The sequence below is a fragment of the Amblyomma maculatum genome, chromosome 4 (assembly GCF_055883805.1).
Source record: "Amblyomma maculatum isolate TAMU_Amacu chromosome 4, ASM5588380v1, whole genome shotgun sequence".
Taxonomy (NCBI): domain Eukaryota; kingdom Metazoa; phylum Arthropoda; class Arachnida; order Ixodida; family Ixodidae; genus Amblyomma; species Amblyomma maculatum.
Genome location: NC_139347.1, coordinates 138,237,237 through 138,264,971, shown reverse-complemented (window position 1 = coordinate 138,264,971; position 27,735 = coordinate 138,237,237). Strand labels below are relative to the sequence as shown.

Below are 27,735 nucleotides of genomic sequence, written 5' to 3'. Positions count from 1 at the left end.
AAGTCAACTGCGTCGGCCGGAATCGAATCCGGGCCACCCGCGTGGCAGGCGAGTATTCTACCACTGAACCACCGACGCGCTTGTCTCTCCGTAGATACCAGCGTCGTACAGTGAAACAGTACTGACACAAGGCTATGACATACAACGGAGTGGATGAGCGAGTGCTGTAAGAGTCAAATAAAACTAATCAGTATGATGTGCACGCTCCAAGTGGTTCACTTTGAAGCAAATAAAAAGTCAACTGCTTCAGCCGGGAATCGAATCCGGGCCACCCGCGTGGCTGGCGAGTATTCTACCACAGAACCACCGACGCGCTTGTCTCTCCGTAGATACAGCGTCGTACAGTGAAACTGTACTGACCACAAGGCTATGTACATACAACGGAGTGGATGAGCGAGTGCTGTAAGAGTCAAATAAAACTAATCAGTATGATGAGCACGCTCCGTGGTTCACTTTGAAGCAAATAAAAAGTCAACTGCGTCGGCCGGGAATCGAACCCGGGCCACCCGCGTGGCAGGCGAGTATTCTACCACTGAACCACCGACGCGCTTGTCTCTCCGTAGATACAGCGTCGTACAGTGAAACTGTACTGACACAAGGCTATGACACACAATGGAGTGGATGAGCGAGTGCTGTAAGAGTCAAATAAAACTAATCAGTATGATGTGCACGCTCCAGTGGTTCACTTTGAAGCAAATAAAAAGTCAACTGCGTCGGCCGGGAATCGAACCCGGGCCCACCCGCGTGGCAGGCGAGTATTCTACCACTGAACCACCGACGCGCTTGTCTCTCCGTAGATACAGCGTCGTACAGTGAAACTGTACTGACACAAGGCTATGACATACAACGGAGTGGATGAGCGAGTGCTGTAAGAGTCAAATAAAACTAATCAGTATGATGTGTACGCTCCAGTGGTTCACTTTGAAGCAAATAAAAAGTCAATTGCGTCGGCCGGGAATCGAATCCGGCCACCCGCGTGGCAGGCGAGTATTCTACCACTGAACCACCGACGCGCTTGTCTCTCCGTAGATACAGCGTCGTACAGTGAAACTGTACTGACACAAGGCTATGACATACAACGGAGTGGATGAGCGAGTGCTGTAAGAGTCAAATAAAACTAATCAGTATGATGTGCACGCTCCAGTGGTTCACTTTGAAGCAAATAAAAAGTCAACTGCGTCGGCCGGGAATCGAACCCGGGCCACCCGCGTGGCAGGCGAGTATTCTACCACTGAACCACCGACGCGCTTGTCTCTCCGTAGATACAGCGTCGTACAGTGAAACTGTACTGACACAAGGCTATGACATACAACGGAGTGGATGAGCGAGTGCTGTAAGAGTCAAATAAAACTAATCAGTATGATGTGCACGCTCCAGTGGTTCACTTTGAAGCAAATAAAAAGTCAACTGCGTCGGCCGGGAATCGAACCCGGGCCACCCGCGTGGCAGGCGAGTATTCTACCACTGAACCACCGACGCGCTTGTCTCTCCGTAGATACAGCGTCGTAAGTGAAACTGTACTGACACAAGGCTATGACATACAACGGAGTGGATGAGCGAGTGCTGTAAGAGTCAAATAAAACTAATCAGTATGATGTGCACGCTCCAGTGGTTCACTTTGAAGCAAATAAAAAGTCAACTGCGTCGGCCGGGATCGAATCCGGGCCACCCGCGTGGCAGGCGAGTATTCTACCACTGAACCACCGACGCGCTTGTCTCTCCGTAGATACAGCGTCGTACAGTGAAACTGTACTGACACAAGGCTATGACATACAACGGAGTGGATGAGCGAGTGCTGTAAGAGTCAAATAAAACTAATCAGTATGATGTGCACGCTCCAGTGGTTCACTTTGAAGCAAATAAAAAGTCAACTGCTTCAGCCGGAATCGAATCCGGGCCACCCGCGTGGCTGGCGAGTATTCTACCACAGAACCCACCGACGCGCTTGTCTCTCCGTAGATACAGCGTCGTACAGTGAAACTGTACTGACACAAGGCTATGACATACAACGGAGTGGATGAGCGAGTGCTGTAAGAGTCAAATAAAACTAATCAGTATGATGTGCACGCTCCAGTGGTTCACTTTGAAGCAAATAAAAAGTCAACTGCGTCGGCCGGGACTCGAACCCGGGCCACCCGCGTGGCAGGCGAGTATTCTACCACTGAACCACCGACGCGCTTGTCTCTCCGTAGATACAGCGTCGTACAGTGAAACTGTACTGACACAAGGCTATCGGACATACAACGGAGTGGATGAGCGAGTGCTGTAAGAGTCAAATAAAACTAATCAGTATGATGTGCACGCTCCAGTGGTTCACTTTGAAGCAAATAAAAAGTCAACTGCGTCGGCCGGGAATCGAATCCGGGCAACCCGCGTGGCAGGCGAGTTTTCTACCACTGAACCACCGACGCGCTTGTCTCTCCGTAGATACAGCGTCGTACAGTGAAACTGTACTGACACAAGGCTATGACATACAACGGAGTGGATGAGCGAGTGCTGTAAGAGTCAAATAAAACTAATCAGTATGATGTGCACGCTCCAGTGGTTCACTTTGAAGCAAATAAAAAGTCAACTGCGTCGGCCGGGAATCGAACCCGGGCCACCCGCGTGGCAGGCGAGTATTCTACCACTGAACCACCGACGCGCTTGTCTCTCCGTAGATACAGCGTCGTACAGTGAAACTGTACTGACACAAGGCTATGACATACAACGGAGTGGATGAGCGAGTGCTGTAAGAGTCAAATAAAACTAATCAGTATGATGTGCACGCTCCAGTGGTTCACTTTGAAGCAAATAAAAAGTCAACTGCGTCGGCCGGGAATCGAATCCGGGCCACCCGCGTGGCAGGCGAGTATTCTACCACTGACCACCGACGCGCTTGTCTCTCCGTAGATACAGCGTCGTACAGTGAAACTGTACTGACACAAGGCTATGACATACAACGGAGTGGATGAGCGAGTGCTGTAAGAGTCAAATTAAAACTAATCAGTATGATGTGCACGCTCCAGTGGTTCACTTTGAAGCAAATAAAAAGTCAACTGCTTCAGCCGGGAATCGAATCCGGGCCACCCGCGTGGCTGGCGAGTATTCTACACAGAACCACCGACGCGCTTGTCTCTCCGTAGATACAGCGTCGTACAGTGAAACTGTACTGACACAAGGCTATGACATACAACGGAGTGGATGAGCGAGTGCCTGTAAGAGTCAAATAAAACTAATCAGTATGATGTGCACGCTCCAGTGTTCACTTTGAAGCAAATAAAAAAGTCAACTGCGTCGGCCGGGATCGAACCCGGGCCACCCGCGTGGCAGGCGAGTATTCTACACTGAACCACCGACGCGCTTGTCTCTCCGTAGATACAGCGTCGTACAGTGAAACTGTACTGACACAAGGCTATGACATACAACGAGTGGATGAGCGAGTGCTGTAAGAGTCAAATAAAACTAATCAGTATGATGTGCACGCTCCAGTGTTCACTTTGAAGCAAATAAAAAGTCAACTGCGTCGGCCGGGAATCGAACCCGGGCCACCCGCGTGGCAGGCGAGTATTCTACACTGAACCACCGACGCGCTTGTCTCTCCGTAGATACAGCGTCGTAAAGTGAAACTGTACTGACACAAGGCTATGACATACAACGGAGTGGATGAGCGAGTGCTGTAAGGAGTTCAAATAAAACTAATCAGTATGATGTGCACGCTCCAGTGGTTCACTTTGAAGCAAATAAAAAGTCAACTGCGTCGGCCGGGATCGAATCCGGGCCACCCGCGTGGCAGGCGAGTATTCTACCACTGAACCACCGACGCGCTTGTCTCTCCGTAGATACAGCGTCGTACAGTGAAACTGTACTGACACAAGGCTATGACATACAACGGAGTGGATGAGCGAGTGCTGTAAGAGTCAAATAAAACCTAATCAGTATGATGTGCACGCTCCAGTGGTTCACTTTGAAGCAAATAAAAAGTCAACTGCTTCAGCGGGAATCGAATCCGGGCCACCCGCGTGGCTGGCGAGTATTCTACCACAGAACCACCGACGCGCTTGTCTCTCCGTAGATACAGCGTCGTACAGTGAAACTGTACTGACACAAGGCTATGACATACAACGGAGTGGATGAGCGAGTGCTGTAAGAGTCAAATAAAACTAATCAGTATATTGTGCACGCTCCAGTGGTTCACTTTGAAGCAAATAAAAAGTCAACTGCTTCGGCCGGGAATCGAACCCGGGCCACCTGCGTGGCAGGCGAGTATTCTACCACTGAACCACCGACGCGCTTGTCTCTCCGTAGATACAGCGTCGTACAGTGAAACTGTACTGACACAAGGCTATGACATACAACGGAGTGGATGAGCGAGTGCTGTAAGAGTCAAATAAAACTAATCAGTATGATGTGCACGCTCCAATGGTTCACTTTGAAGCAAATAAAAAGTCAACTGCGTCGGCCGGGAATCGAAATCCGGGCCACCCGCGTGGCAGGCGAGTATTCTACCGCAGAACCACCGACGCGCTTGTCTCTCCGTAGATACAGCGTCGTACAGTGAAACTGTACTGACACAAGGCTATGACATACAACGGAGTGGATGAGCGAGTGCTGTAAGAGTCAAATAAAACTAATCAGTATGATGTGCACGCTCCAGTGGTTCACTTTGAAGCAAATAAAAAGTCAACTGCGTCGGCCGGGAATCGAACCCGGGCCACCCGCGTGGCAGGCGAGTATTCTACCACTGAACCACCGACGCGCTTGTCTCTCCGTAGATACAGCGTCGTACAGTGAAACTGTACTGACACAAGGCTATGACACACAATGGAGTGGATGAGCGAGTGCTGTAAGAGTCAAATAAAACTAATCAGTATGATGTGCACGCTCCAGTGGTTCACTTTGAAGCAAATAAAAAAGTCAACTGCGTCGGCCGGGAATCGAATCCGGGCCACCCGCGTGGCAGGCGAGTATTCTACCACTGAACCACCGACGCGCTTGTCTCTCCGTAGATACAGCGTCGTACAGTGAAACTGTACTGACACAAGGCTATGACATACAACGGAGTGGATGAGCGAGTGCTGTAAGAGGTCAAATAAAACTAATCAGTATGATGTGCACGCTCCAGTGGTTCACTTTGAAGCAAATAAAAAGTCAACTGCGTCGGCCGGGAATCGAACCCGGCCACCCGCGTGGCAGGCGAGTATTCTACCACTGAACCACCGAAGCGCTTGTCTCTCCGTAGATACAGCGTCGTACAGTGAAACTGTACTGACACAAGGCTATGACATTCAACGGAGTGGATGAGCGAGTGCTGTAGAGTCAAATAAAACTAATCAGTATGATGTGCACGCTCCAGTGGTTCACTTTGAAGCAAATAAAAAGTCAACTGCGTCGGCCGGGAATCGAATCCGGGCCACCCGCGTGGCAGGCGAGTATTCTACCACTGAACCACCGACGCGCTTGTCTCTCCGTAGATACAGCGTCGTACAGTGAAACTGTACTGACACAAGGCTATGACATACAACGGAGTGGATGAGCGAGTGCTGTAGGAGTAAAATAAAACTAATCAGTATGATGTGCACGCTCCAGTGGCTCACTTTGAAAGCAAATAAAAAGTCAACTGCGCCGGCCGGGAATCGAACCCGGCAACCCGCGAGGCAGGCGAGTATTCTACCACTGAACCACCGACGCGCTTGTCTCTCCGTAGATACAGCGTCGTACAGTGAAACTGTACTGACACAAGGCTATGACATACAACGGAGTGGATGAGCGAGTGCTGTAAGAGTCAAATAAAACTAATCAGTATGATGTGCACGCTCCAGTGGTTCACTTTGAAGCAAATAAAAAGTCAACTGCGTCGGCCGGGAATCGAACCCGGGCCACCCGCGTAGCAGGCGAGTATTCTACCACTGAACCACCGACGCGCTTGTCTCTCCGTAGATACAGCGTCGTACAGTGAAACTGTACTGACACGAGGCTATGACATACAACGGAGTGGATGAGCGAGTGCTGTAAGAGTCAAATAAAACTAATCAGTATGATGTGCACGCTCCAGTGGTTCACTTTGAAGCAAATAAAAAGTCAACTGCGTCGGCCGGGAATCGAATCCGGGCCACCCGCGTTGCAGGCGAGTATTCTGCCACTGAACCACCGACGCGCCTGTCTCTCCGTAGATACAGCGTCGTACAGTGAAACTGTACTGACACAAGGCTATGACATTCAACGGAGTGGATGAGCGAGTGCTGTAAGAGTCAAATAAAACTAATCAGTATGATGTGCACGCTCCAGTGGTTCACTTTGAAGCAAATAAAAAGTCAACTGCGTCGGCCGGGAATCGAATCCGGGCCACCCGCGTGGCAGGCGAGTATTCTACCACTGAACCACCGACGCGCTTGTCTCTCCCGTAGATACAGCGTCCGTACAGTGAAACTGTAACTGACACAAGGCTATGACATACAACGGAGTGGATGAGCGAGTGCTGTAGGAGTAAAATAAAACTAATCAGTATGATGTGCACGCTCCAGTGGCTCACTTTGAAGCAAATAAAAAGTCAACTGCGCCGGCCGGGGATCGAACCCGGGCAACCCGCGAGGCAGGCGAGTATTCTACCACTGAACCACCGACGCGCTTGTCTCTTCCGTAGATACAGCGTCGTACAGTGAAACTGTACTGACACAAGGCTATGACATACAACGGAGTGGATGAGCGAGTGCTGTAAGAGTCAAATAAAACTATCAGTATGATGTGCACGCTCCAGTGGTTCACTTTGAAGCAAATAAAAAGTCAACTGCGTCGGCCGGGAATCGAACCCGGGCCACCCGCGTAGCAGGCGAGTATTCTACCACTGAACCACCCGACGCCGCTTGTCTCTCCGTAGATACAGCGTCGTACAGTGAAACTGTACTGACACGAGGCTATGACATACAACGGAGTGGATGAGCGAGTGCTGTAAGAGTCAAATAAAACTAATCAGTATGATGTGCACGCTCCAGTGGTTCACTTTGAAGCAAATAAAAAGTCAACTGCGTCGGCCGGGAATCGAATCCGGGCCACCCGCGTTGCAGGCGAGTATTCTGCCACTGAACCACCGACGCGCCTGTCTCTCCGTAGATACAGCGTCGTACAGTGAAACTGTACTGACACAAGGCTATGACATACAACGGAGTGGATGAGCGAGTGCTGTAAGAGTCAAATAAAACTAATCAGTATGATGTGCACGCTCCAGTGGTTCACTTTGAAGCAAATAAAAAGTCAACTGCGTCGGCCGGGAATCGAACCCGGGCCACCCGCGTGGCAGGCGAGTATTCTACCACTGAACCACCGACGCGCTTGTCTCTCCGTAGATACAGCGTCGTACAGTGAAACTGTACTGACACAAGGCTATGACATACAACGGAGTGGATGAGCGAGTGCTGTAAGAGTCAAATAAAACTAATCAGTATGATGTGCACGCTCCAGTGGTTCACTTTGAAGCAAATAAAAAGTCAACTGCGTCGGCCGGGAATCGAACCCGGGCCACCCGCGTGGCAGGCGAGTATTCTACCACTGAACCACCGACGCGCTTGTCTCTCCGTAGATACAGCGTCGTACAGTGAAACTGTACTGACACAAGGCTATGACATACAACGGAGTGGATGAGCGAGTGCTGTAAGAGTCAAATAAAACTAATCAGTATGATGTGCACGCTCCAGTGGTTCACTTTGAAGCAAATAAAAAGTCAACTGCGTCGGCCGGGAATCGAGCCCGGGCCACCCGCGTGGCAGGCCAGTATTCTACCACTGAACCACCGACGCGCTTGTCTCTCCGTAGATACAGCGTCGTACAGTGAAACTGTACTGGACACAAGGCTATGACATACAACGGAGTGATGAGCGAGTGCTGTAAGAGTCAAATAAAACTAATCAGTATGATGTGCACGCTCCAGTGGTTCACTTTGAAGCAAATAAAAAGTAAACTGCGTCGGCCGGGAATCGAATCCGAGCCACCCGCGTGGCGAGGCGAGTATTCTACAACTGAACCACCGACGCGCTTGTCTCTCCGTAGATACAGCGTCGTACAGTGAACTGTACTGACACAAGGCTATGACAGAGAACGGAGTGGATGAGCGAGTGCTGTAAGAGTCAAATAAAACTAATCAGTATAATGTGCACGCTCCAGTGGTTCACTTTGAAGCAAATAAAAAGTCAACTGCGTCGGCCGGGAATCGAACCCGGCCACCCGCGTGGCAGGCGAGTATTCTACCACTGAACCACCGACGCGCTTGTCTCTCCGTAGATACAGCGTCGTACAGGGAAACTGTACTGACACAAGGCTATGACATACAACGGAGTGGATGAGCGAGTGCTGTAAGAGTCAAATAAACTAATCAGTATGATGTGCACGCTCCAGTGGTTCACTTTGAAGCAAATAAAAAGTCAACTGCGTCGGCCGGGAATCGAATCCGGGCCACCCGCGTGGCAGGCGAGTATTCTACAACTGAACCACCGACGCGCTTGTCTCTCCGTAGATACAGCGTCGTACAGTGAAACAGTACTGACACAAGGCTATGACATACAACGGAGTGGATGAGCGAGTGCTGTAAGAGTCAAATAAAACTAATCAGTATGATGTGCACGCTCCAGTGGTTCACTGTGAAGCAAATAAAAAGTCAACTGCGTCGGCCGGGATCGAACCCGGGCCACCCGCGTGGCAGGCGAGTATTCTACCGCTGAACCACCGACGCGCTTGTCTCTCCGTAGATACAGCGTCGTACAGTGAAACTGTACTGATACAAGGCTATGACATACAACGGAGTGGATGAGCGAGTGCTGTAAGAGTCAAATAAAACTAATCAGTATGATGTGAAACGCTCCAGTGGTTCACTTTGAAGCAAATAAAAAGTCAACTGCGTCGGCCGGAATCGAATCCGGGCCACCCGCGTGGCAGGCGAGTATTCTACCACTGAACCACCGACGCGCTTGTCTCTCCGTAGATACAGCGTCGTACAGTGAAACTGTACTGACACAAGGCTATGACAGACAACGGAGTGGATGAGCGAGTGCTGTAAGAGTCAAATAAAACTAATCAGTATGATGTGCACGCTCCAGTGGTTCACTTTGAAGCAATAAAAAGTCAACTGCGTCGGCCGGAATCGAATCCGGGCCACCCGCGCGGCAGGCGAGTATTCTGCCACTGAACCACCGACGCGCCTGTCTCTCCGTAGATACAGCGTCGTACAGTGAAACTGTACTGACACAAGGCTATGACATACAATGGAGTGGATGAGCGAGTGCTGTAAGAGTCAAATAAAACTAATCAGTATGATGTGCACGCTCCAGTGGTTCACTTTGATGCAAATAAAAAGTCAACTGCTTCGCCGGAATCGAACCCGGGCCACGCCGTGGCAGGCGAGTATTCTACCCACTGAACCACCGACGCGCTTGTCTCTCCGTAGATACAGCGTCGTACAGTGAAACTGTACTGACACAAGGCTATGACATACAACGGAGTGGATGAGCGAGTGCTGTAAGTCAAATAAAACTAATCAGTATGATGTGCACGCTCCAGTGGTTCACTTTGAAGCAAATAAAAAGTCAACTGCGTCGGCCGGGAATCGAATCCGGGCCACCCGCGTGGCAGGCGAGTATTCTACAACTGAACCACCGACGCGCTTGTCTCTCCGTAGATACAGCGTCGTACAGTGAAACTGTACTGACACAAGGCTATGACATACAACGGAGTGGATGAGCGAGTGCTGTAAGAGTCAAATAAAACTAATCAGTATGATGTGCACGCCTCCAGTGGTTCACTTTGAAGCAAATAAAAAGTCAACTGCGTCGGCCGGGAATCGAATCCGGTTCACCCTCGTGGCAGGCGAGTATTGTACAACTGAACCACCGACGCGCTTGTCTCTCCGTAGATACAGCGTCGTACAGTGAAACTGTACTTACACAAGGCTATGACATACAACGGAGTGGATGAGCGAGTGCTGTAAGAGTCAAATAAAACTAATCAGTATGATGTGCACGCTCCAGTGGTTCACTTTGAAGCAAATAAAAAGTCAACTGCGTCGGCCGGGAATCGAATCCGGGCCACCCGCGTGGCAGGCCAGTATTCTACCACTGAACCACCGACGCGCTGTCTCTCCGTAGATACAGCGTCGTACAGTGAAACTGTACTGACACAAGGCTATGACATACAACGAGTGGATGAGCGAGTGCTGTAAGAGTAAAATAAAACTAATCGGTATGATGTGCACGCTCCAGTGGTTCACTTGAAGCAAATAAAAAGTCAACTGCGCCGGCCGGGAATCGAACCCGGGCAACCCGCGAGGCAGGCGAGTATTCTACCACTGACCACCGACGCGCTTGTCTCTCCGTAGATACAGCGTCGTACAGTGAAACTGTACTGACACAAGGCTATGACATACAACGGAGTGGATGAGCGAGTGCTGTAAGAGTCAAATAAAACTAATCAGTATGATGTGCACGCTCCAGTGGTTCACTTTGAAGCAAATAAAAAGTCAACTGCGTCGGCCGGGAATCGAATCCGGGCCACCCGCGTGGCAGGCGAGTATTCTACCACTGAACCACCGACGCGCTTGTCTCTCCGTAGATACAGCGTCGTACAGTGAAACTGTACTGACACGAGGCTATGACATACAACGGAGTGGATGGAGCGAGTGCTGTAAGAGTCAAATAAAACTAATCAGTATGATGTGCACGCTCCAGTGGTTCACTTTGAAGCAAATAAAAAGTCAACTGCTTCGGCGGGAATCGAATCCGGGCCACCCGCGTTGCAGGCGAGTATTCTGCCACTGAACCACCGACGCGCCTGTCTCTCCGTAATACAGCGTCGTACAGTGAAACTGTACTGACACAAGGCTATGACATACAACGGAGTGGATGAGCGAGTGCTGTAAGAGTCAAATAATACTAATCAGTATGATGGTGCACGCTCCAGTGGTTCACTTTGAAGCAAATAAAGTCAACTGCGTCGGCCGGAATCGAACCCGGGCCACCCGCGTGGCAGGCGAGTATTCTACCACTGAACCACCAACGCGCTTGTCTCTCCGTAGATACAGCGTCGTACAGTGAAACTGTACTGACACAAGGCTATGACATACAACGGAGTGGATGAGCCGAGTGCTGTAAGAGTCAAATAAAACTAATCAGTATGATGTGCACGCTCCAGTGGTTCACTTTGAAGCAAATAAAAAGTCAACTGCGTCGGCCGGGAATCGAATCCGGTTCACCCGCGTGGCAGGCGAGTATTCTACAACTGAACCACCGACGCGCTTGTCTCTCCGTAGATACAGCGTCGTACAGTGAAACTGTACTTACACAAGGCTATGACATACAACGGAGTGGATGAGCGAGTGCTGTAAGAGTCAAAGAAAACTAATCAGTATGATGTGCACGCTCCAGTGGTTCACTTTGAAGCAAATAAAAAGTCAACTGCGTCGGCCGGGAATCGAGCCCGGGCCACCCGCGTGGCAGGCCAGTATTCTACCACTGAAACCACCGACGCGCTTGTCTCTCCGTAGATACAGCGTCGTACAGTGAAACTGTACTGACACAAGGCTATGACATACAACGGAGTGGATGAGCGAGTGCTGTAAGAGTCAAATAAAACTAATCAGTATGATGTGCACGCTCCAGTGGTTTACTTTGAAGCAAATAAAAAGTAAACTGCGTCGGCCGGGAATCGAATCCGGGCCACCCGCGTGGCAGGCGAGTATTCTACAACTGAACCACTGACGCGCTTGTCTCTCCGTAGATACAGCGTCGTACAGTGAAACTGTACTGACACAAGGCTATGACAGAGAACGGAGTGGATGAGCGAGTGCTGTAAGAGTCAAATAAAACTAATCAGTATAATGTGCACGCTCCAGTGGTTCACTTTGAAGCAAATAAAAAGTCAACTGCGTCGGCCGGGAATCGAACCCGGGCACCCGCGTGGCAGGCGAGTATTCTACCACTGAACCACCGACGCGCTTGTCTCTCCGTAGATACAGCGTCGTACAGGGAAACTGTACTGACACAAGGCTATGACATACAACGGAGTGGATGAGCGAGTGCTGTAAGAGTCAAATAAAACTAATCAGTATGATGTGCACGCTCCAGTGGTTCACTTTGAAGCAAATAAAAAGTCAACTGCGTCGGCCGGGAATCGAATCCGGGCCACCCGCGTGGCAGGCGAGTATTCTACAACTGAACCACCGACGCGCTTGTCTCTCCGTAGATACAGCGTCGTACAGTGAAACTGTACTGACACAAGGCTATGACATACAACGGAGTGGATGAGCGAGTGCTGTAAGAGTCAAATAAAACTAATCAGTATGATGTGCACGCTCCAGTGGTTCACTTTGAAGCAAATAAAAAGTCAACTGCGTCGGCCGGGAATCGAACCCGGGCCACCCGCGTGGCAGGCGAGTATTCTACCGCTGAACCACCGACGCGCTTGTCTCTCCGTAGATACAGCGTCGTACAGTGAAACTGTACTGACACAAGGCTATGACATACAACGGAGTGGATGAGCGAGTGCTGTAAGAGTCAAATAAAACTAATCAGTATGATGTGCACGCTCCAGTGGTTCACTTTGAAGCAAATTAAAAGTCAACTGCGTCGGCCGGGAATCGAATCCGGGCCACCCGCGTGGCAAGCGAGTATTCTACCACTGAACCACCGACGCGCTTGTCTCTCCGTAGATACAGCGTCGTACAGTGAAACTGTACTGACACAAGGCTATGACATACAACGGAGTGGATGAGCGAGTGCTGTAAGAGTCAAATAAAACTAATCAGTATGATGTGCACGCTCCAGTGGTTCACTTTGAAGCAAATAAAAAGTCAACTGCGTCGGCCGGGAATCGAATCCGGGCCACCCGCGTGGCAGGCGAGTATTCTACCACTGAACACCGACGCGCTTGTCTCTCCGTAGATACAGCGTAGTACAGTGAAACTGTACTGACACAAGGCTATGACAGACAACGGAGTGGATGAGCGAGTGCTGTAAGAGTCAAATAAAACTAATCAGTATGATGTGCACGCTCCAGTGGTTCACTTTGAAGCAAATAAAAAGTCAACTGCGTCGGCCGGGAATCGAATCCGGGCCACCCGCGTGGCAGGCGAGTATTCTACCACTGAACCACCGACGCGCTTGTCTCTCCGTAGATACAGCGTCGTACAGTGAAACTGTACTGACACAAGGCTATGACATACAACGGAGTGGATGAGCGAGTGCTGTAAGAGTCAAATAAAACTAATCAGTATGATGTGCACGCTCCAGTGGTTCACTTGAAGCAAATAAAAAGTCAATTGCGTCGGCCGGGAATCGAATCCGGGCCACCCGCGTGGCAGGCGAGTATTCTACAACTGAACCACCGACGCGCTTGTCTCTCCGTAGATACAGCGTCGTACAGTGAAACTGTACTGACACAAGGCTATGACATACAACGGAGCGGATGAGCGAGTGCTGTAAGAGTCAAATAAAACTAATCAGTATGATGTGCACGCTCCAGTGGTTCACTTTGAAGAAATAAAAAGTCAACTGCGTCGGCCGGGAATCGAACCCGGGCACCCGCGTGGCAGGCGAGTATTCTACCACTGAACCACCGACGCGCTTGTCTCTCCGTAGATACAGCGTCGTACAGTGAAACTGTACTGACACAAGGCTATGACATACAACGTAGTGGATGAGCGAGTGCTGTAAGAGTCAAATAAAACTAATCAGTATGATGTGCACGCTCCAGTGGTTCACTTTGAAGCAAATAAAAAGTCAATTGCGTCGGCCAGGAATCGAATCCGGCCACCCGCGTGGCAGGCGAGTATTCTACCACTGAACCACCGACGTGCTTGTCTCTCCGTAGATACAGCGTCGTACAGTGAAACTGTACTGACACAAGGCTATGACAGACAACGGAGTGGATGAGCGAGTGCTGTAAGAGTCAAATAAAACTAATCAGTATGATGTGCACGCTGCAGTGGTTCACTTTGAAGCAAATAAAAAGTCAACTGCGTCGGCCGGGAATCGAATCCGGGCCACCCGCGTGCAGGCGAGTATTCTACCACTGAACCACCGACGCGCTTGTCTCTCCGTAGATACAGCGTCGTACAGTGAAACTGTACTGACACAAGGCTATGACAGACAACGCAGTGGATGAGCGAGTGCTGTAAGAGTCAAATAAAACTAATCAGTATGATGTGCACGCTCCAGTGGTTCACTTTGAAGCAAATAAAAAGTCAACTGCGTCGGCCGGGAATCGAATCCGGTTCACCCTCGTGGCAGGCGAGTATTCTACCGCTGAACCACCGACGCGCTTGTCTCTCCGTAGATACAGCGTCGTACAGTGAAACTGTACTGACACAAGGCTATGACAGACAACGGAGTGGATGAGCGAGTGCTGTAAGAGTCAAATAAAAACTAATCAGTATGATGTGCACGCTCCAGTGGTTCACTTTGAAGCAAATAAAAAGTCAACTGCGTCGGCCGGGAATCGAATCCGGGCCACCCGCGTGGCAGGCGAGTATTCTACCACTGAACCACCGACGCGCTTGTCTCTCCGTAGATACAGCGTCGTACAGTGAAACTGTACTGACACAAGGCTATGACAGACAACGGAGTGGATGAGCGAGTGCTGTAAGAGTCAAATAAAACTAATCAGTATGATGTGCACGCTCCAGTGGTTCACTTTGAAGCAAATAAAAAGTCAACTGCGTCGGCCGGAATCGAATCCGGGCCACCCGCGTGGCAGGCGAGTATTCTACCACTGAACCACCGACGCGCTTGTCTCTCCGTAGATACAGCGTCGTACAGTGAAACTGTACTGACACAAGGCTATGACATACAACGGAGTGGATGAGCGAGTGCTGTAAGAGTCAAATAAAACTAATCAGTATAATGTGCACGCTCCAGTGGTTCACTTTGAAGCAAATAAAAAGTCAACTGCGTCGGCCGGGAATCGAATCCGGGCCACCCGCGCGGCAAGCGAGTATTCTGCCACTGAACCACCGACGCGCCTGTCTCTCCGTAGATACAGCGTCGTACAGTGAAACTGTACTGACACAAGGCTATGACATACAACGGAGTGGATGAGCGAGTGCTGTAAGAGTCAAATAAAACTAATCAGTATGATGTGCACGCTCCAGTGGTTCACTTTGAAGCAAATAAAAAGTCAACTGCTTCGGCCGGGATCGAACCCGGGCCACCCGCGTGGCAGGCGAGTATTCTACCACTGAACCACCGACGCGCTTGTCTCTCCGTAGATACAGCGTCGTACAGTGAAACTGTACTGACACAAGGCTATGACATACAACGGAGTGGATGAGCGAGTGCTGTAAGAGTCAAATAAAACTAATCAGTATGATGTGCACGCTCCAGTGGTTCACTTTGAAGCAAATAAAAAGTCAACTGCGTCGGCCGGGAATCGAATCCGGGGCCACCCGCGTGGCAGGCGAGTATTCTACAACTGAACCACCGACGCGCTTGTCTCTCCGTAGATACAGCGTCGTACAGTGAAACTGTACTGACACAAGGCTATGACATACAACGGAGTGGATGAGCGAGTGCTGTAAGAGTCAAATAAAACTAATCAGTATGATGTGCACGCTCCAGTGGTTCACTTTGAAGCAAATAAAAAGTCAACTGCGTCGGCCGGGAATCGAATCCGGGCCACCCGCGTGGCAGGCGAGTATTCTACCACTGAACCACCGACGCGCTTGTCTCTCCGTAGATACAGCGTCGTACAGTGAAACTGTACTGACACAAGGCTATGACAGACAACGGAGTGGATGAGCGAGTGCTGTAAGAGTCAAATAAAACTAATCAGTATGATGTGCACGCTCCAGTGTTCACTTTGAAGCAAATAAAAAGTCAACTGCGTCGGCCGGGAATCGAATCCGGGCCACCCGCGTGGCAGGCGAGTATTCTACCACTGAACCACCGACGCGCTTGTCTCTCCGTAGATACAGCGTCGTACAGTGAAACTGTACTGACACAAGGCTATGACATACAACGGAGTGGATGAGCGAGTGCTGTAAGAGTCAAATAAAACTAATCAGTATAATGTGCACGCTCCAGTGGTTCACTTTGAAGCAAATAAAAAGTCAACTGCGTCGGCCGGGAATCGAATCCGGGCCACCCGCGCGGCAAGCGAGTATTCTGCCACTGAACCACCGACGCGCCTGTCTCTCCGTAGATACAGCGTCGTACAGTGAAACTGTACTGACACAAGGCTATGACATACAACGGAGTGGATGAGCGAGTGCTGTAAGAGTCAAATAAAACTAATCAGTATGATGTGCACGCTCCAGTGGTTCACTTTGAAGCAAATAAAAAGTCAACTGCGTCGGCCGGGAATCGAACCCGGGCCACCCGCGTGGCAGGCGAGTATTCTACCACTGAACCACCGACGCGCTTGTCTCTCCGTAGATACAGCGTCGTACAGGGAAACTGTACTGACACAAGGCTATGACATACAACGGAGTGGATGAGCGAGTGCTGTAAGAGTCAAATAAAACTAATCAGTATGATGTGCACGCTCCAGTGGTTCACTTTGAAGCAAATAAAAAGTCAACTGCGTCGGCCGGGAATCGAATCCGGGCCACCCGCGTGGCAGGCGAGTATTCTACAACTGAACCACCGACGCGCTTGTCTCTCCGTAGATACAGCATCGTACAGTGAAACTGTACTGACACAAGGCTATGACATACAACGGAGTGGATGAGCGAGTGCTGTAAGAGTCAAATAAAACTAATCAGTATGATGTGCACGCTCCAGTGGTTCACTTGAAGCAAATAAAAAGTCAACTGCGTCGGCCGGGAATCGAACCCGGGCCACCCGCGTGGCAGGCGAGTATTCTACCGCTGAACCACCGACGCGCTTGTCTCTCCGTAGATACAGCGTCGTACAGTGAAACTGTACTGACACAAGGCTATGACATACAACGGAGTGGATGAGCGAGTGCTGTAAGAGTCAAATAAAACTAATCAGTATGATGTGCACGCTCCAGTGGTTCACTTTGAAGCAAATAAAAAGTCAACTGCGTCGGCCGGGAATCGAATCCGGGCCACCCGCGTGGCAAGCGAGTATTCTACCACTGAACCACCGACGCGCTTGTCTCTCCGTAGATACAGCGTCGTACAGTGAAACTGTACTGACACAAGGCTATGACATACAACGGAGTGGATGAGCGAGTGCTGTAAGAGTCAAATAAAACTAATCAGTATGATGTGCACGCTCCAGTGGTTCACTTTGAAGCAAATAAAAAGTCAACTGCGTCGGCCGGGAATCGAATCCGGGCCACCCGCGCGGCAAGCGAGTATTCTGCCACTGAACCACCGACGCGCCTGTCTCTCCGTAGATACAGCGTCGTACAGTGAAACAGTACTGACACAAGGCTATGACATACAACGGAGTGGATGAGCGAGTGCTGTAAGAGTCAAATAAAACTAATCAGTATGATGTGCACGCTCCAGTGGTTCACTTTGAAGCAAATAAAAAGTCAACTGCTTCGGCCGGGAATCGAACCCGGGCCACCCGCGTGGCAGGCGAGTATTCTACCACTGAACCACCGACGCGCTTGTCTCTCCGTAGATACAGCGTCGTACAGTGAAACTGTACTGACACAAGGCTGTGACATACAACGGAGTGGATGAGCGAGTGCTGTAAGAGTCAATAAAACTAATCAGTATGATGTGCACGCTCCAGTGGTTCACTTTGAAGCAAATAAAAGTCAACTGCGTCGGCCGGGAATCGAATCCGGGCCACCCGCGTGGCAGGCGAGTATTCTACAACTGAACCACCGACGCGCTTGTCTCTCCGTAGATACAGCGTCGTACAGTGAAACTGTACTGACACAAGGCTATGACATACAACGGAGTGGATGAGCGAGTGCTGTAAGAGTCAAATAAAACTAATCAGTATGATGTGCACGCTCCAGTGGTTCACTTTGAAGCAAATAAAAAGTCAACTGCGTCGGCCGGAATCGAATCCGGTTCACCCTCGTGGCAGGCGAGTATTGTACAACTGAACCACCGACGCGCTTGTCTCTCCGTAGATACAGCGTCGTACAGTGAAACTGTACTTACACAAGGCTATGACATACAACGAGTGGATGAGCGAGTGCTGTAAGAGTCAAATAAAACTAATCAGTATGATGTGCACGCTCCAGTGGTTCACTTTGAAGCAAATAAAAAGTCAACTGCGTCGGCCGGGAATCGAATCCGGGCCACCCGCGTGGCAGGCCAGTATTCTACCACTGAACCACCGACGCGCTTGTCTCTCCGTAGATACAGCGTCGTACAGTGAAACTGTACTGACACAAGGATATGACATACAACGAGTGGATGAGCGAGTGCTGTAAGAGTCAAATAAAACTAATCAGTATGATGCGCACGCTCCAGTGGTTCACTTTGAAGCAAATAAAAAGTCAACTGCGTCGGCCGGGAATCGAACCCGGGCCACCCGCGTGCAGGCGAGTATTCTACCACTGAACCACCGACGCGCTTGTCTCTCCGTAGATACAGCGTCGTACAGTGAAACTGTACTGACACAAGGCTATGACATACAACGGAGTGGATGAGCGAGTGCTGTAAGAGTCAAATAAAACTAATCAGTATGATGTGCACGCTCCAGTGGTTCACTTTGAAGCAAATAAAAAGTCAACTGCGTCGGCCGGGAATCGAATCCGGGCCACCCGCGTGGCAGGCGAGTATTCTACCACTGAACCACCGACGCGCTTGTCTCTCCGTAGATACAGCGTAGTACAGTGAAACTGTACTGACACAAGGCTATGACAGACAACGGAGTGGATGAGCGAGTGCTGTAAGAGTCAAATAAAACTAATCAGTATGATGTGCACGCTCCAGTGGTTCACTTTGAAGCAAATAAAAAGTCAACTGCGTCGGCCGGGAATCGAATCCGGGCCACCCGCGTGGCAGGCGAGTATTCTACCACTGAACCACCGACGCGCTTGTCTCTCCGTAGATACAGCGTCGTACAGTGAAACTGTACTGACACAAGGCTATGACATACAACGGAGTGGATGAGCGAGTGCTGTAAGAGTCAAATAAAACTAATCAGTATGATGTGCACGCTCCAGTGGTTCACTTTGAAGCAAATAAAAAGTCAATTGCGTCGGCCGGGAATCGAATCCGGGCCACCCGCGTGGCAGGCGAGTATTCTACAACTGAACCACCGACGCGCTTGTCTCTCCGTAGATACAGCGTCGTACAGTGAAACTGTACTGACACAAGGCTATGACATACAACGGAGCGGATGAGCGAGTGCTGTAAGAGTCAAATAAAACTAATCAGTATGATGTGCACGCTCCAGTGGTTCACTTTGAAGAAATAAAAAGTCAACTGCGTCGGCCGGGAATCGAACCCGGGCCACCCGCGTGGCAGGCGAGTATTCTACCACTGAACCACGACGCGCTTGTCTCTCCGTAGATACAGCGTCGTACAGTGAAACTGTACTGACACAAGGCTATGACATACAACGTAGTGGATGAGGCGAGTGCTGTAAGAGTCAAATAAAACTAATCAGTATGATGTGCACGCTCCAGTGGTTCACTTTGAAGCAAATAAAAAGTCAATTGCGTCGGCCAGGAATCGAATCCGGGCCACCCGCGTGGCAGGCGAGTATTCTACCACTGAACCACCGACGTGCTTGTCTCTCCGTAGATACAGCGTCGTACAGTGAAACTGTACTGACACAAGGCTATGACAGACAACGGAGTGGATGAGCGAGTGCTGTAAGAGTCAAATAAAACTAATCAGTATGATGTGCACGCTGCAGTGGTTCACTTTGAAGCAAATAAAAAGTCAACTGCGTCGGCCGGGAATCGAATCCGGGCCACCCGCGTGGCAGGCGAGTATTCTACCACTGAACCACCGACGCGCTTGTCTCTCCGTAGATACAGCGTCGTACAGTGAAACTGTACTGACACAAGGCTATGACAGACAACGCAGTGGATGAGCGAGTGCTGTAAGAGTCAAATAAAACTAATCAGTATGATGTGCACGCTCCAGTGGTTCACTTTGAAGCAAATAAAAAGTCAACTGCGTCGGCCGGGAATCGAATCCGGTTCACCCTCGTGGCAGGCGAGTATTGTACAACTGAACCACCGACGCGCTTGTATCTACGTAGATACAAGCGCGTCGGTGGTTCAGTTGTACAATACTCGCCTGCCACGAGGGTGAACCGGATTCGATTCCCGGCCGACGCAGTTGACTTTTTATTTGCTTCAAAGTGAACCACTGGAGCGTGCACATCATACTGATTAGTTTTATTTGACTCTTACAGCACTCGCTCATCCACTGCGTTGTCTGTCATAGCCTTGTGTCAGTACAGTTTCACTGTACGACGCTGTATCTACGGAGAGACAAGCGCGTCGGTGGTTCAGTGGTAGAATACTCGCCTGCCACGCGGGTGGCCCGGATTCGATTCCCGGCCGACGCAGTTGACTTTTTATTTGCTTCAAAGTGAACCACTGCAGCGTGCACATCATACTGATTAGTTTTATTTGACTCTTACAGCACTCGCTCATCCACTCCGTTGTCTGTCATAGCCTTGTGTCAGTACAGTTTCACTGTACGACGCTGTATCTACGGAGAGACAAGCACGTCGGTGGTTCAGTGGTAGAATACTCGCCTGCCACGCGGGTGGCCCGGATTCGATTCCTGGCCGACGCAATTGACTTTTTATTTGCTTCAAAGTGAACCACTGGAGCGTGCACATCATACTGATTAGTTTTATTTGACTCTTACAGCACTCGCTCATCCACTACGTTGTATGTCATAGCCTTGTGTCAGTACAGTTTCACTGTACGACGCTGTATCTACGGAGAGACAAGCGCGTCGGTGGTTCAGTGGTAGAATACTCGCCTGCCACGCGGGTGGCCCGGGTTCGATTCCGGCCGACGCAGTTGACTTTTTATTTCTTCAAAGTGAACCACTGGAGCGTGCACATCATACTGATTAGTTTTATTTGACTCTTACAGCACTCGCTCATCCGCTCCGTTGTATGTCATAGCCTTGTGTCAGTACAGTTTCACTGTACGACGCTGTATCTACGGAGAGACAAGCGCGTCGGTGGTTCAGTTGTAGAATACTCGCCTGCCACGCGGGTGGCCCGGATTCGATTCCCGCCGACGCAATTGACTTTTTATTTGCTTCAAAGTGAACCACTGGAGCGTGCACATCATACTGATTAGTTTTATTTGACTCTTACAGCACTCGCTCATCCACTCCGTTGTATGTCATAGCCTTGTGTCAGTACAGTTTCACTGTACGACGCTGTATCTACGGAGAGACAAGCGCGTCGGTGGTTCAGTGGTAGAATACTCGCCTGCCACGCGGGTGGCCCGGATTCGATTCCCGGCCGACGCAGTTGACTTTTTATTTGCTTCAAAGTGAACCACTGGAGCGTGCACATCATACTGATTAGTTTTATTTGACTCTTACAGCACTCGCTCATCCACTCCGTTGTCTGTCATAGCCTTGTGTCAGTACAGTTTCACTGTACTACGCTGTATCTACGGAGAGACAAGCGCGTCGGTGGTTCAGTGGTAGAATACTCGCCTGCCACGCGGGTGGCCCGGATTCGATTCCCGGCCGACGCAGTTGACTTTTTTATTGCTTCAAAGTGAACCACTGGAGCGTGCACATCATACTGATTAGTTTTATTTGACTCTTACAGCACTCGCTCATCCACTCCGTTGTATGTCATAGCCTTGTGTCAGTACAGTTTCACTGTACGACGCTGTATCTACGGAGAGACAAGCGCGTCGGTGGTTCAGTGGTAGAATACTCGCCTGCCACGCGGGTGGCCCGGGTTCGATTCCCGGCCGACGCAGTTGACTTTTTTATTTGCTTCAAAGTGAACCACTGGAGCGTGCGCATCATACTGATTAGTTTTATTTGACTCTTACAGCACTCGCTCATCCACTCCGTTGTATGTCATATCCTTGTGTCAGTACAGTTTCACTGTACGACGCTGTATCTACGGAGAGACAAGCGCGTCGGTGGTTCAGTGGTAGAATACTGGCCTGCCACGCGGGTGGCCCGGATTCGATTCCCGGCCGACGCAGTTGACTTTTTATTTGCTTCAAAGTGAACACTGGAGCGTGCACATCATACTGATTAGTTTTATTTGACTCTTACAGCACTCGCTCATCCACTCCGTTGTATGTCATAGCCTTGTGTAAGTACAGTTTCACTGTACGACGCTGTATCTACGGAGAGACAAGCGCGTCGGTGGTTCAGTTGTACAATACTCGACCTGCCACGAGGGTGAACCGGATTCGATTCCCGGCCGACGCAGTTGACTTTTTATTTGCTTCAAAGTGAACCACTGGAGCGTGCACATCATACTGATTAAGTTTTATTTGACTCTTACAGCACTCGCTCATCCACTCCGTTGTATGTCATAGCCTTGTGTCAGTACAGTTTCACTGTACGACGCTGTATCTACGGAGAGACAAGCGCGTCGGTGGTTCAGTTGTAGAATACTCGCCTGCCACGCGGGTGGCCCGGATTCGATTCCCGGCCGACGCAGTTGACTTTTTATTTGCTTCAAAGTGAACCACTGGAGCGTGCACATCATACTGATTAGTTTTATTTGACTCTTACAGCACTCGCTCATCCACTCCGTTGTATGTCACAGCCCTTGTGTCAGTACAGGTTTCACTGTACGACGCTGTATCTACGGAGAGACAAGCGCGTCGGTGGTTCAGTGGTAGAATACTCGCCTGCCACGCGGGTGGCCCGGGTTCGATTCCCGGCGAAGCAGTTGACTTTTTATTTGCTTCAAAGTGAACCACTGGAGCGTGCACATCATACTGATTAGTTTTATTTGACTCTTACAGCACTCGCTCATCCACTCCGTTGTATGTCATAGCCTTGTGTCAGTACTGTTTCACTGTACGACGCTGTATCTACGGAGAGACAGGCGCGTCGGTGGTTCAGTGGCAGAATACTCGCTTGCCGCGCGGGTGGCCCGGATTCGATTCCCGGCCGACGCAGTTGACTTTTTATTTGCTTCAAAGTGAACCACTGGAGCGTGCACATCATACTGATTAGTTTTATTTGACTCTTACAGCACTCGCTCATCCACTCCGTTGTATGTCATAGCCTTGTGTCAGTACAGTTTCACTGTACGACGCTGTATCTACGGAGAGACAAGCGCGTCGGTGGTTCAGTGGTAGAATACTCGCTTGCCACGCGGGTGGCCCGGATTCGATTCCGGCCGACGCAGTTGACTTTTTATTTGCTTCAAAGTGAACCACTGGAGCGTGCACATCATACTGATTAGTTTTATTTGACTCTTACAGCACTCGCTCATCCACTCCGTTGTATGTCATAGCCTTGTGTCAGTACAGTTTCACTGTACGACGCTGTATCTACGGAGAGACAAGCGCGTCGGTGGTTCAGCGGTAGAATACTCGCCTGCCACGCGGGTGGCCCGGGTTCGATTCCCGGCCGACGCAGTTGACTTTTTATTTGCTTCAAAGTGAACCACTGGAGCGTGCACATCATACTGATTAGTTTTATTTGACTCTTACAGCACTCGCTCATCCACTCCGTTGTATGTCATAGCCTTGTGTCAGTACAGTTTCACTGTACGATGCTGTATCTACGGAGAGACAAGCGCGTCGGTGGTTCAGTTGTAGAATACTCGCCTGCCACGCGGGTGCCCGGATTCGATTCCCGGCCGACGCAGTTGACTTTTTATTTGCTTCAAAGTGAACCACTGGAGCGTGCACATCATACTGATTAGTTTTATTTGACTCTTACAGCACTCGCTCATCCACTCCGTTGTATGTCATAGCCTTGTGTCAGTACAGTTTCCCTGTACGACGCTGTATCTACGGAGAGACAAGCGCGTCGGTGGTTCAGTGGTAGAATACTCGCCTGCCACGCGGGTGGCCCGGGTTCGATTCCCGGCCGACGCAGTTGACTTTTTATTTGCTTCAAAGTGAACCACTGGAGCGTGCACATCATACTGATTAGTTTTATTTGACTCTTACAGCACTCGCTCATCCACTCCGTTGTATGTCATAGCCTTGTGTCAGTACAGTTTCACTGTACGACGCTGTATCTACGGAGAGACAGGCGCGTCGGTGGTTCAGTGGCAGAATACTCGCTTGCCGCGCGGGTGGCCCGGATTCGATTCCCGGCCGACGCAGTTGACTTTTTATTTGCTTCAAAGTGAACCACTGGAGCGTGCACATTATACTGATTAGTTTTATTTGACTCTTACAGCACTCGCTCATCCACTCGTTGTATGTCATAGCCTTGTGTCAGTACAGTTTCACTGTACGACGCTGTATCTACGGAGAGACAAGCGCGTCGGTGGTTCAGTGGTAGAATACTCGCCTGCCACGCGGGTGCCCGGATTCGATTCCCGGCCGACGCAGTTGACTTTTTATTTGCTTCAAAGTGAACCACTGGAGCGTGCACATCATACTGATTAGTTTTATTTGACTCTTACAGCACTCGCTCATCCACTCCGTTGTCTGTCATAGCCTTGTGTCAGTACAGTTTCACTGTACGACGCTGTATCTACGGAGAGACAAGCGCGTCGGTGGTTCAGTGGTAGAATACTCGCCTGCCACGCGGGTGGCCCGGATTCGATTCCCGGCCGACGCAGTTGACTTTTATTTGCTTCAAAGTGAACCACTGGAGCGTGCACATCATACTGATTAGTTTTATTTGACTCTTACAGCACTCGCTCATCCACTCCGTTGTATGTCATAGCCTTGTGTCAGTACAGTTTCACTGTACGACGCTGTATCTACGGAGAGACAAGCGCGTCGGTGGTTCAGTTGTAGAATACTCGCCTGCACGCGGGTGGCCCGGATTCGATTCCGGCCGACGCAGTTGACTTTTTATTTGCTTCAAAGTGAACCACTGGAGCGTGCACATCATACTGATTAGTTTTATTTGACTCTTACAGCACTCGCTCATCCACTCCGTTGTATGTCATAGCCTGTGTGTCAGTACAGTTTCACTGTACGACGCTGTATCTACGGAGAGACAAGCGCGTCGGTGGTTCAGTGGTAGAATACTCGCCTGCCACGCGGGTGGCCCGGGTTCGATTCCCGGCCGAAGCAGTTGACTTTTTATTTGCTTCAAAGTGAACCACTGGAGCGTGCACATCATACTGATTAGTTTTATTGACTCTTACAGCACTCGCTCATCCACTCCGTTGTATGTCATAGCCTTGTGTCAGTACAGTTTCACTGTACGACGCTGTATCTACGGAGAGACAGGCGCGTCGGTGGTTCAGTGGCAGAATACTCGCTTGCCGCGCGGGTGGCCCGGATTCGATTCCCGGCCGACGCAGTTGACTTTTTATTTGCTTCAAAGTGAACCACTGGAGCGTGCACATTATACTGATTAGTTTTATTTGACTCCTTACAGCACTCGCTCATCCACTCCGTTGTATGTCATAGCCTTGTGTCAGTACAGTTTCACTGTACGACGCTGTATCTACGGAGAGACAAGCGCGTCGGTGGTTCAGTGGTAGAATACTCGCCTGCCACGCGGGTGGCCCGGGATTCGATTCCCGGCCGACGCAGTTGACTTTTTATTTGCTTCAAAGTGAACCACTGGAGCGTGCACATCATACTGATTAGTTTTATTTGACTCTTACAGCACTCGCTCATCCACTCCGTTGTCTGTCATAGCCTTGTGTCAGTACAGTTTCACTGTACGACGCTGTATCTACGGAGAGACAAGCGCGTCGGTGGTTCAGTGGTAGAATACTCGCCTGCCACGCGGTGGCCCGGATTCGATTCCCGGCCGACGCAGTGACTTTTTATTTGCTTCAAAGTGAACCACTGGAGCGTGCACATCATACTGATTAGTTTTATTTGACTCTTACAGCACTCGCTCATCCACTCCGTTGTCTGTCATAGCCTTGTGTCAGTACAGTTTCACTGTACGACGCTGTATCTACGGAGAGACAAGCGCGTCGGTGGTTCAGCGGTAGAATACTCGCCTGCCACGAGGGTGAACCGGATTCGATTCCCGGCCGACGCAGTTGACTTTTTATTTGCTTCAAAGTGAACCACTGGAGCGTGCACATCATACTGATTAGTTTTATTTGACTCTTACAGCACTCGCTCATCCACTGCGTTGTCTGTCATAGCCTTGTGTCAGTACAGTTTCACTGTACGACGCTGTATCTACGGAGAGACAAGCGCGTCGGTGGTTCAGTGGTAGAATACTCGCCTGCCACGCGGGTGGCCCGGATTCGATTCCCGGCCGACGCAGTTGACTTTTTATTTGCTTCAAAGTGAACCACTGCAGCGTGCACATCATACTGATTAGTTTTATTTGACTCTTACAGCACTCGCTCATCCACTCCGTTGTCTGTCATAGCCTTGTGTCAGTACAGTTTCACTGTACGACGCTGTATCTACGGAGAGACAAGCACGTCGGTGGTTCAGTGGTAGAATACTCGCCTGCCACGCGGGTGGCCCGGATTCGATTCCTGGCCGACGCAATTGACTTTTTATTTGCTTCAAAGTGAACCACTGGAGCGTGCACATCATACTGATTAGTTTTATTTGACTCTTACAGCACTCGCTCATCCACTACGTTGTATGTCATAGCCTTGTGTCAGTACAGTTTCACTGTACGACGCTGTATCTACGGAGAGACAAGCGCGTCGGTGGTTCAGTGGTAGAATACTCGCCTGCCACGCGGGTGGCCCGGGTTCGATTCCCGGCCGACGCAGTTGACTTTTTATTTCTTCAAAGTGAACCACTGGAGCGTGCACATCATACTGATTAGTTTTATTTGACTCTTACAGCACTCGCTCATCCGCTCCGTTGTATGTCATAGCCTTGTGTCAGTACAGTTTCACTGTACGACGCTGTATCTACGGAGAGACAAGCGCGTCGGTGGTTCAGTTGTAGAATACTCGCCTGCCACGCGGGTGGCCCGGATTCGATTCCCGGCCGACGCAATTGACTTTTTATTTGCTTCAAAGTGAACCACTGGAGCGTGCACATCATACTGATTAGTTTTATTTGACTCTTACAGCACTCGCTCATCCACTCCGTTGTATGTCATAGCCTTGTGTCAGTACAGTTTCACTGTACGACGCTGTATCTACGGAGAGACAAGCGCGTCGGTGGTTCAGTGGTAGAATACTCGCCTGCCACGCGGGTGGCCCGGATTCGATTCCCGGCCGACGCAGTTGACTTTTTATTTGCTTCAAAGTGAACCACTGGAGCGTGCACATCATACTGATTAGTTTTATTTGACTCTTACAGCACTCGCTCATCCACTCCGTTGTCTGTCATAGCCTTGTGTCAGTACAGTTTCACTGTACTACGCTGTATCTACGGAGAGACAAGCGCGTCGGTGGTTCAGTGGTAGAATACTCGCCTGCCACGCGGGTGGCCCGGATTCGATTCCCGGCCGACGCAGTTGACTTTTTATTTGCTTCAAAGTGAACCACTGGAGCGTGCACATCATACTGATTAGTTTTATTTGACTCTTACAGCACTCGCTCATCCACTCCGTTGTATGTCATAGCCTTGTGTCAGTACAGTTTCACTGTACGACGCTGTATCTACGGAGAGACAAGCGCGTCGGTGGTTCAGTGGTAGAATACTCGCTTGCCACGCGGGTGGCCCGGATTCGATTCCCGGCCGACGCAGTTGACTTTTTATTTGCTTCAAAGTGAACCACTGGAGCGTGCACATCATACTGATTAGTTTTATTTGACTCTTACAGCACTCGCTCATCCACTCCGTTGT

General features: G+C 50.2%; 22 non-coding genes across 22 annotated transcripts; 4 read left to right on the top strand and 18 right to left on the bottom strand.

The window, feature by feature from the left end:
• Positions 1-476: 476 nt before the first annotated feature.
• TRNAG-GCC (transfer RNA glycine (anticodon GCC)) lies at positions 477-547 on the bottom strand. The gene has a single exon. It is a non-coding gene; the product is annotated as a tRNA-Gly (tRNA).
• A 162-nt stretch (positions 548-709) lies between these two features.
• Positions 710-781, bottom strand: TRNAG-GCC (transfer RNA glycine (anticodon GCC)). The gene has a single exon. It is a non-coding gene; the product is annotated as a tRNA-Gly (tRNA).
• Positions 782-1,175: 394 nt separating this feature from the next.
• TRNAG-GCC (transfer RNA glycine (anticodon GCC)) lies at positions 1,176-1,246 on the bottom strand. The gene has a single exon. It is a non-coding gene; the product is annotated as a tRNA-Gly (tRNA).
• Positions 1,247-1,408: 162 nt separating this feature from the next.
• Positions 1,409-1,479, bottom strand: TRNAG-GCC (transfer RNA glycine (anticodon GCC)). Its single transcript has one exon. It is a non-coding gene; the product is annotated as a tRNA-Gly (tRNA).
• Positions 1,480-2,105: 626 nt separating this feature from the next.
• On the bottom strand, positions 2,106-2,176 carry TRNAG-GCC (transfer RNA glycine (anticodon GCC)). Its single transcript has one exon. It is a non-coding gene; the product is annotated as a tRNA-Gly (tRNA).
• Positions 2,177-2,573: 397 nt separating this feature from the next.
• On the bottom strand, positions 2,574-2,644 carry TRNAG-GCC (transfer RNA glycine (anticodon GCC)). The gene has a single exon. It is a non-coding gene; the product is annotated as a tRNA-Gly (tRNA).
• A 2,023-nt stretch (positions 2,645-4,667) lies between these two features.
• Positions 4,668-4,738, bottom strand: TRNAG-GCC (transfer RNA glycine (anticodon GCC)). Its single transcript has one exon. It is a non-coding gene; the product is annotated as a tRNA-Gly (tRNA).
• A 1,094-nt stretch (positions 4,739-5,832) lies between these two features.
• Positions 5,833-5,903, bottom strand: TRNAS-GCU (transfer RNA serine (anticodon GCU)). Its single transcript has one exon. It is a non-coding gene; the product is annotated as a tRNA-Ser (tRNA).
• Positions 5,904-6,065: 162 nt separating this feature from the next.
• Positions 6,066-6,136, bottom strand: TRNAC-GCA (transfer RNA cysteine (anticodon GCA)). Its single transcript has one exon. It is a non-coding gene; the product is annotated as a tRNA-Cys (tRNA).
• Positions 6,137-6,767: 631 nt separating this feature from the next.
• Positions 6,768-6,839, bottom strand: TRNAS-GCU (transfer RNA serine (anticodon GCU)). The gene has a single exon. It is a non-coding gene; the product is annotated as a tRNA-Ser (tRNA).
• A 163-nt stretch (positions 6,840-7,002) lies between these two features.
• TRNAC-GCA (transfer RNA cysteine (anticodon GCA)) lies at positions 7,003-7,073 on the bottom strand. Its single transcript has one exon. It is a non-coding gene; the product is annotated as a tRNA-Cys (tRNA).
• Positions 7,074-7,235: 162 nt separating this feature from the next.
• On the bottom strand, positions 7,236-7,306 carry TRNAG-GCC (transfer RNA glycine (anticodon GCC)). The gene has a single exon. It is a non-coding gene; the product is annotated as a tRNA-Gly (tRNA).
• Positions 7,307-7,468: 162 nt separating this feature from the next.
• On the bottom strand, positions 7,469-7,539 carry TRNAG-GCC (transfer RNA glycine (anticodon GCC)). Its single transcript has one exon. It is a non-coding gene; the product is annotated as a tRNA-Gly (tRNA).
• Positions 7,540-11,882: 4,343 nt separating this feature from the next.
• Positions 11,883-11,952, bottom strand: TRNAG-GCC (transfer RNA glycine (anticodon GCC)). Its single transcript has one exon. It is a non-coding gene; the product is annotated as a tRNA-Gly (tRNA).
• A 395-nt stretch (positions 11,953-12,347) lies between these two features.
• On the bottom strand, positions 12,348-12,418 carry TRNAG-GCC (transfer RNA glycine (anticodon GCC)). Its single transcript has one exon. It is a non-coding gene; the product is annotated as a tRNA-Gly (tRNA).
• A 1,091-nt stretch (positions 12,419-13,509) lies between these two features.
• Positions 13,510-13,579, bottom strand: TRNAG-GCC (transfer RNA glycine (anticodon GCC)). The gene has a single exon. It is a non-coding gene; the product is annotated as a tRNA-Gly (tRNA).
• Positions 13,580-16,301: 2,722 nt separating this feature from the next.
• Positions 16,302-16,372, bottom strand: TRNAG-GCC (transfer RNA glycine (anticodon GCC)). Its single transcript has one exon. It is a non-coding gene; the product is annotated as a tRNA-Gly (tRNA).
• A 394-nt stretch (positions 16,373-16,766) lies between these two features.
• Positions 16,767-16,837, bottom strand: TRNAG-GCC (transfer RNA glycine (anticodon GCC)). The gene has a single exon. It is a non-coding gene; the product is annotated as a tRNA-Gly (tRNA).
• Positions 16,838-21,744: 4,907 nt separating this feature from the next.
• Positions 21,745-21,815, top strand: TRNAG-GCC (transfer RNA glycine (anticodon GCC)). The gene has a single exon. It is a non-coding gene; the product is annotated as a tRNA-Gly (tRNA).
• Positions 21,816-23,377: 1,562 nt separating this feature from the next.
• TRNAG-GCC (transfer RNA glycine (anticodon GCC)) lies at positions 23,378-23,448 on the top strand. The gene has a single exon. It is a non-coding gene; the product is annotated as a tRNA-Gly (tRNA).
• Positions 23,449-23,842: 394 nt separating this feature from the next.
• Positions 23,843-23,913, top strand: TRNAG-GCC (transfer RNA glycine (anticodon GCC)). Its single transcript has one exon. It is a non-coding gene; the product is annotated as a tRNA-Gly (tRNA).
• A 2,720-nt stretch (positions 23,914-26,633) lies between these two features.
• TRNAG-GCC (transfer RNA glycine (anticodon GCC)) lies at positions 26,634-26,704 on the top strand. Its single transcript has one exon. It is a non-coding gene; the product is annotated as a tRNA-Gly (tRNA).
• The last annotated feature ends 1,031 nt before the right edge of the window (positions 26,705-27,735 follow it).